This window comes from Vombatus ursinus, unplaced genomic scaffold (genome assembly GCF_900497805.2).
Source record: "Vombatus ursinus unplaced genomic scaffold, bare-nosed wombat genome assembly UNPS02014778.1, whole genome shotgun sequence".
NCBI lineage: Eukaryota > Metazoa > Chordata > Mammalia > Diprotodontia > Vombatidae > Vombatus > Vombatus ursinus.
In genome coordinates this window covers 20,991,751-21,000,037 of record NW_020954556.1, presented here as the reverse complement: position 1 = coordinate 21,000,037, position 8,287 = coordinate 20,991,751, and the positions used below count along the sequence as shown (strand labels likewise).

The following is an 8,287-nucleotide window of genomic DNA, read 5'->3' as shown; positions in this document are numbered from 1 at the left end:
CATTTTAAGCCTCCTGGAACCTGCTCTGCAGATCAGTACTCAAAGACCCTCTGCATCAATCAGACCATCCCTGGTTACTTCTTCAGTGCCCTGCGGCGTCACAGGTTCTGAGATTCCAAGGAAAGAGCTCCCCAAGGCTTAATGTGTATCAGCCTGACACACAATCAGAAGCATCCCATGGGTGCATGAGAGCTCATTAGTGGCCTGTACCAGAGGACTGTGAGCCTAGACACCCATACCTATTAGAGAGAGTTCTTTAAAAAACATATATATGGGAAAACCATATTTCAATAAAATGGATTTCCCCTTGGAATCTTCTGCATGTTACATTATGCAACTAAAATATAATTATGGGGGTGGGCAGGCAGCAGCAGCATGGCAGAGCTGTGTAGGACCTGCATCCCAATCAGGGTCAGCATCAAGTCCCCCAAGGACAAGTTGGAGATCACGATCAGCGATCCCACCTCAGGGAAGGAGTCCAAAGAGGAGATCTCCAGGGGTTGAAAGCCAAACAAGACCAACTTGTTCTGATCTTCACTGGCAAGACTCTCAAAGATGAAGATGTATTAAATCAGCCTGGGGTCAAGGATGGACTCACTGTCCATTCGGTGATCAAGGCCCTGCGGAAAGCCCAAGATTCTGCCGCTGCTGCTCCCTCTGCCTCAGATGCTGCTTCTGCTCCAGCCCCTTCAACTCAGCCATCCTCCTCCAGAAGCACTGTCCCTGAGATTGCTAATGGAAACCAGAGGAGCAGGGGCTGGGGATGGTCCTCCTAGTGGTCCTGCATCCATACTCTCTGGCTTTGAGTACGTCCTAAGGCTAAGCAGTCTGGGCTTTGACTCAGCCAGTTCCATGGCGCTACAGTAGCAGATGCAGAGGCAACTGATTTCCAACCCTGAGGTGCTGTCCCATCATGGAGAGCCCTCTTGGCTGAGACATGATATTCAACCCTGACCTCATGTGTCACATGATTATAGCCAACCTACAGGTGCAGCAGCTGATGGAGAGGAATTCTCAATAACCCAGAGCTAATGAAGCAGACCATGGAATTGGCTCAAAACCCTGCGATGATGCAAGAGATGGTGCATAACCAGGACTGATCCCTGAGCAATCTAGAGAGCATCCCTGGGGGATATGACGCCATGCAGCATGTGCAAAGACATGCAGAAACCCACATTCAGTACTGTTTGGAAACAGTTTTAGAACAATTCGTTCCCCTCATTGGCGAGGAATTCTGACCTCTCCTCCTCCCAACCTCTCGGGACTAAACCGGAAGTCCCTCCCTAATTCTTGGAGCCCCTCAATCCCCACCTCCCAGGTCCCAGGGCCACGGGGAGTGCACCAGAGGCTCAGGGATCAGCTGGGTGCACCCAACAGTCTCCAAGCCCTTTGGGATCAATGCAGCTAGTGTCGGGTCAGGAATGGTTAATATCCCTCTCCAGCAAATTTCAGAGAATCCGCAGCTAATGCAAAACATGATCTCTGCCTAAGTATGAAGCAGACACTTGCCTTGTGCTCAGATGATGGTGAATGCCCTCTTGTTTGCAGGAAGCCCCCAGCTGCAGGAGCAGCTCCAGCTTCAGCTCCCTATCTACAGCAGATGCAGAACCTAGGCTCCCTGTCCATTCTCACCAAACCCACGTAGACACTGCTACAGATCCAAAGGGGCTGCCCAGCCTTGGCAACTTGGGGATGCGCCAAAACCCATCTCCCACTGCAGGAGGTAGCAGCAACCCCACAGATACCATCACTTTCCCATCCATCCCAGCTAGTGCCTCTCCAGCAGGGAGCGACCAACCCCAACAGCAGCTAATACAACAGACTATTCAGCTTTTGGCTGGAGAAGGAAATTCCCAGGTGCAGATACCGGATTTGATTTCAACTACAGCAGGGAAAGCTCAGCCATAGGCTTCATAAATTGAGAGGCCAACCTGCAGTCCCTGATTGCTACAGGTGGGGATATTAATGCAGCCACTGAGAAACTGCTGGGTTCTCAGCCTTCCTAATCCCTGAGTCCATTCCTTGCTCCCAGCCCACCCCCACCCCACCCCTGTCCATCCACACATGCACATCTGCACACTGACCTCCTCTACATCATTTGGTTCCTATGACAGCTCCCCCACCTCTCCAGATCTATAACCTCATCTCCTATGATTCCATTCCTGTCTGTCTAGTCTTCAAGCATCTTCAAACAGCAGGGGTGGGGGCAGGTGGGGTATGGCAACCTAACCCCATAGCTCTGTCTTGAAATTCTTGGTTCTAATTGTACATCTCTCCTCCATTCTGCCCCTGCCTGATCTTCGGCAGAGATATTTAAGCACTTTTAACTTTTATTTGGGCTTCCCAACTCCATCCCTGACTACCCCTCATATTCTCCATAACTTATCATTAAGGAAACAGTTACAGGATGACCTGATTAATTGGCTTAATTTATTAGGGAGACTGACCTGCCCCCTTAATTGATTATGTAATCTTTTTATGTCTAATTCTGGTCATACCCCAGCTCCCTTATCAGCATCCTCTCACAACACTCACCACCAGCCCCATCTCCAACTTTATCCTCCCCTCCCTAACAAAGATTGGTGAGTTTCTGTGCCCAAACAGGAGAGGGCAGGTGAAGCCAGAAGTTAGTCTGTTTAAGACACCCTTCTCCCATTTTTCTGTTCTGCCAGCATATACTCCTATTCTGAACACCCTTTGTGTGCACAGCCCTTTCATGGGAAAGGAAAGGAGACATCGTTTCACCATTTGGAGAGGGAGATGGATCACTCTTTCAGGATATGAACAAGATGGGGTGATCCTACCAGATAGGGGTCTAGATATCTAGTACTGCAGATATGGAGTCGGGGTCTATTGTTGGGGGCAATAAGGCTTCCTGGAAGAGAGAATGGGTGTCCCAATTGTGGGGATTGGTCAGAATGTAGAGGCAGAAGCTAGAAAAAGCCAGTAGCTGTAGGTGCAAATTGTAGTTTTGCTAGATTGGGGTGAAGAGAGAATCTAAGAGAAGAGATTTACAAATCCTTATTAAGGATTGCAATTAAAAAGGAGAAATAGTAATTCTCAATACCGAATGGTCCTTGTTGACTATGTAAGCCCCAAGCACAAAATGTAGATGTCTTTCCCCTTCACTTCCCCTTTACCACACACCACCCCCCAGACAAAAATACATTTTCCATGTGCTAAAGACCACCAGGATCATATCCAGGTCTGATGTGACCAGCACCTTTGACCCTTCCCTGGGAATTAGCCCAGAAGGGGCTGAGATCTCTTCCTGGCTCCTCAAAAATGTTGTAGGAGGGAGAGTCCTATGTTCTGGTTTCAGAACCATCTCCCCCAAAGAGAAATGGGGTTTTGCCAGTCTGGGGGTAGATGGGAGTAGCTGGTATGCAGAAGTCTTGATGCCAAATAAGGATAAACATGCCCCTTTGAAAAGGAGCAGTAAGATCATCCAGACACACACACACACACACACACACACACACACACACACATAATCGCCTTTGAATACTGGTAAGTGCCTTGAGATCCTAGGAGAGAAGAGGGATGGGGGACTTCAGCCTCTGCATCCTGATCCTATGCTTTTCTTACCTCTGTGTTCATTCCAGGCTCTAAGTTCTTCCTTTTGTCCTATATGCCAAAAAACCCTATTTGAAGGAGGTGATAATGATGAAGCTGGGGTTAGAAACCATGACAGCAGAGAAAAGGAGCCTTATCTCTACCCCATCCCCCCAATCCCATGTTAATAAATGACATCTTTATCTCAAAAAAATAATAATCATAATCATAATTCCTCTTATGAGAATGAGTCTATAGGTTTCACCAGACTATTAAATGTCCATGACACTGAAAAAAAAGTTCAAGAATCCTTGCCCTGGTCTTCACTACATTTTTATGTAAAATAAAGAAGCCAAGACTAAAGTGTAGGGATACATTGTACCTTGACTCCAACATAGGGATGTCATTTTGGTCCACTTCAAGAAAAAAGAACAACAATCAACCAACCAATCTTGTACAAGAACCTAATGAAAACCTAAAAGCTAGAGCTCCTGAGAGCAACCAACATGGTAGATGGATAATTTAAAAAATTATTCTATGTAAGAATGAGAGGGAGGAAATGAAGCTATTTGGTTTGGAAAAGAGCTAACATAGATTGGACATGGTAGCTGTCTTAAAGTCAGTCAGTCAATCAACAAGCATTTATTACGTACCTACTATGTGCCAGGCACTGTGCTACATGATAAGGAAATAAAGAAAGGCACACAATTCCTATTTTCAAAGAGCTCAGAGTCTGATGGGGAGATAACCCTTGTGTACACACAAAATTTATGGAGGGTAAATTGGAGGTAATCTCAAGCATGCTGGCATTGAGAGAAACCAAAATTAGGATTTTAGCTGAGATTTAAAAGAAGCCAGGGGAGCCAGGAAGTAGCACTGAGGCAAAGAAGCATTATAACCATGGGGAACAACCAGTGAAAATAGATTTTTTTGAAGGGTTATTATATGGAAGTGAGCACAATCATTTTGTCTGGTCACAGAAGGCACAACTGCAGACAATAAAAGTTATGGAGAGAGAAACTTCAGCTCAACATAAGGAAAAACTCCTAACAATTAAAATTATCCCCCAAAATGGAATGGATTGTGTCCAGATAGAATGCATTCCCTATCAGGGAAGGTCTCCAAATATAGTCTGAACAACCATTTACTGTAGAAGACATAAAGAGAATCATCTTGTTCACATACCCTCATTTTGCAGATGAAAAAACTAAGAAGAATTGACCAACTTGCCCGAGGACATCCAGCTAGCTGGAGAAAAGGTAGGCATATGACACAGACCTAAATCTTTATGTGATACCAAAATGCCTTCATATTAGAGCCTTTTTAAAAAGCAACTTCAGGGATGCCTTGTCTAATTAACTCCATTTTAATCTATGGTCCTCAACATGGAGAATTATGATTCATAATGATGATTCCAAGGTTCTGAAAGATCATCAGTCATCCAAGAATGATTCAATTACGGTCAATGTACCATATCAGGAAAATGGACAAACCCACATTCAAAAGGTTTTCCAAGTTTGAATTAAAATTGAGTTTCCTTTTTAAAAAACCAGAACATTTAATATCTCAGAAAAAAAAACCAAGATTTTAGTGTTTGCTGCATTATTCATGTAGAGGAAGTATGATGTAATGAATGAAGTCATGGAATGGCTTAGAGTCAGGCATCCTCAAATTCTTTCCTGTTGCTGATACCATTTATTTCAATCATTTTCCAGTCATGTCCAACTCTTCATTTGGGGTTTTCTTGGCCAAGATGCCAGAGTTGTTTGTTATTTCCTTCTCCAGCTCATTTAACAGATGAGGAAACTGAGGCAAGCAGGGTTGAGTGATTTGCCCAGGGTCACACAGCTAATAAGTGTCTGAGGATGGATTTGAACTCAGTTCTTCCTGACTCCAGGCCTAGTGCCCTATCCACTACACCACCTAGCTACACAGACCTACTTCGTAATTTGAGTATCCAAGACATATGTTTGTAGAATGAATGAGCTGATAAGAGAGTGGCAGGTTGTGTGGAATTATGAAAAGAGCAGTGGATTGGGAGACAGGAGATAAACATTTTCATTCTGGCTCTCCTACAGACTGTGTGACCTTGGATAAGTCACATAACTGAAGTTCAGTTGCCTATAAAATAAGGAGTCTGAGCTAGATCATCTCTAAAGTTCCTTCTGGTTCCAAAATGCTGAGTCCAGTTCTGATTCTCGACTGCTTCATATGGGAGATTGAGCTAAGCCCAGCGGTTGTTTTAAATGCCCTCCAGTGAAGCCAGACAGCTTTAAAAATGGTCTGATTTTGTGTATTTGGAGTTCACTCCTGAAGTCAAACCAGAATCCTTATGCTTAGGGTGAGGTCTAATGTGTCTTTTTCCACAATGATACAGAAAACTTTTCATGAAGGCAGAGGCCTATAATTGTCAGCATAATAAACAAGATTCTGCTATATTGATTTAGAAATTAAAGAGACTAAGTTTGTTCTGAACATCCTAGCTTTGTCCAAATATTTATGTTTAACCAAGTCACAGTCAGGATTTCTTTTTTGGGTTTTTTTGTTTGTTTGTTTGTTTGTTGCTAGGCAATGGGGTTAAGTGCCTTGCCCAGGGTCACACAGCTAGTAAGTGTCTGAGGCCAGATTTGAACTCAGGTCTCCCTGACGCCAAGCCCGGCACTCTATCCACTGCTCCACCTGGCTACCTCACACATACAGAGATTGGTATGCCTTTAGCTTTGTCACTGACTGTTTCTATCTACAATCAGGAGGTCCTTAACCCAGGGATAGTATTGATCTCCTTTGTAATCCTATGATTAATTTCATGCAATTAAAAACATTATTCTGAGAAGAGGTTCATAGCTTTCACCAGACTGCCAAATGGCTCCAGGAAATAAAAGAGCAAGATTGAGAAGCACGGCTTTAGCTGTGTGTCCTCTGACATCTGGAGGAAGGGGCCAAGTTTGGCCAGGCTGCTTTTTCTACTTACTCAACGCTGTTTATGAAACTTATACATGCAACCAGAATCATAGATTTAAAATGGAAAGAAGCCTTAGAGGTCATCCAATCCAGCCTCCTCGATGTACAGGTAGGAAACCGAGGCCTTGAGAGATTAAATTATTTTCCCAATATCACACAGGTAGCAAAGCTGAGACTTGAAGCCTGGTCCTCTGATTACATATATACATATATATGTGTGGCTAATATTTTTCCCCAATTACATGTTAAAATAAGTTTTAAAATATTTTTTAAAGTTTTAAGTTCTAAATTCTACACCTAACTACCTCCCCTCTCTCCACCCCAGACAATAAGCAATCCAATATAGTTTATCCATGTGCAATCATGTAAAACATTTCCATATTAGACATTTTGTACAAGAAGACTCAAATTTTAAAAAAAGAATTAAAAAAAAGAAAGCGAAAAATAGCATGCTACAATCTGTATTCAGACAATATAGTTCTTTCTCTGGAAGCAGATAGCATGCTTCTTTTGTCCTTTGGGATTATCTTTGATCATCTGGATTGCTGAGAATAGCTTAGTTACTCTGTTCTTTAATCATGCAATATTACTGTTATTGTGTACAATGTTCTTGTTCTGTTCACTTCACTATGCCTCTAAGTCTTTGGAGGTTTTTCTGAAATCTACCTGCTCATCATTTCTTATAGCAAAATAGTATTCCATCACAATGATATTCCACAATTTGTTTAGCTATTCCCCAACTGATGGTCATCCTCCTGATGACCTCTTGATTGCCTTGGCCTCAGGACATGCCCTGTGGTCCTGTGGAATGTGGCAGCTGTCAGCCACAAGAATCAGAAGCAAATTATCCCATCCTTGCTGAGGCCACCAAGGAAGGCATTGGAAAATTCTTAGTCACCACAAAGAGAGTTGCTATAAATATTTTTGTACAAATGGGTCCTTTTCCCTTTTTGGTTTTTTTTTATGTCTTTGGGATATAGATCTAGTAGGAGTATTGCCGGGTCAAAGGGTATGCACAGTTTTACAGTCCTTTGGACATAGTTCCAAATTGCTCTCCAGAATGGTTGGATCAGTTCATAACTCCATCAATGGCACATTAGTGTCCCAGTTTTCTCACATCCTCTCCAACATTTATCATTTTCCTTTTTTCTCGTATTAGCCAATCTGATAGATGTGAGGCAGTATGATCCTCTGACTTCAAATCCAGCATTTTCCAAAGCACCACACTTCTCTCAGGAGAAGAGCTTGAAAATAATATATAGTTCTGTAAGTATTAGGGCAGTTAGTTGGCACTGTGGATAGCATTCAAGGCCCAGAGCCAGGAAGGCTCATCTTCCTGAGTTCAAATCCAGCCTCAGACACTTACCAGCTGTGTGACCCTGGGCAAATCACTTAACTCTCTTTGCCTCAGTTTCCTCATCTGCAAAATGAGCTGGAGAAATAAATGGCAAACCACTCTAGTATCTTTACCAAGAAAACTTCAAATGGGATCATGAAGAGTTAGACACGACTGAAATGACTGAAGAATAACAACAAAGCATGTATGTTAATTCTAGGCCTATCACCTTCAGACAGAACATTCTTTATTATAGAGGCACACCCTTGAAAAAGCCTATACCTACTGCCTAATCATTACAGCTCATTCCCTTGTGAACATTCACATTAATTAACGGTGGACAACCTTTAGTGGATACAGGCCAATAGGATAGAGCTGCTGCAGTTAAGATTAGGCTACCTATGGAATCACCATCATTTACTTTGCTAAAAGTTG

General features: G+C 43.1%; 1 pseudogene; it reads left to right on the top strand.

The window, feature by feature from the left end:
• Positions 1 to 375: 375 nt before the first annotated feature.
• On the top strand, positions 376 to 2,006 carry LOC114045140 (annotated as a pseudogene).
• The last annotated feature ends 6,281 nt before the right edge of the window (positions 2,007 to 8,287 follow it).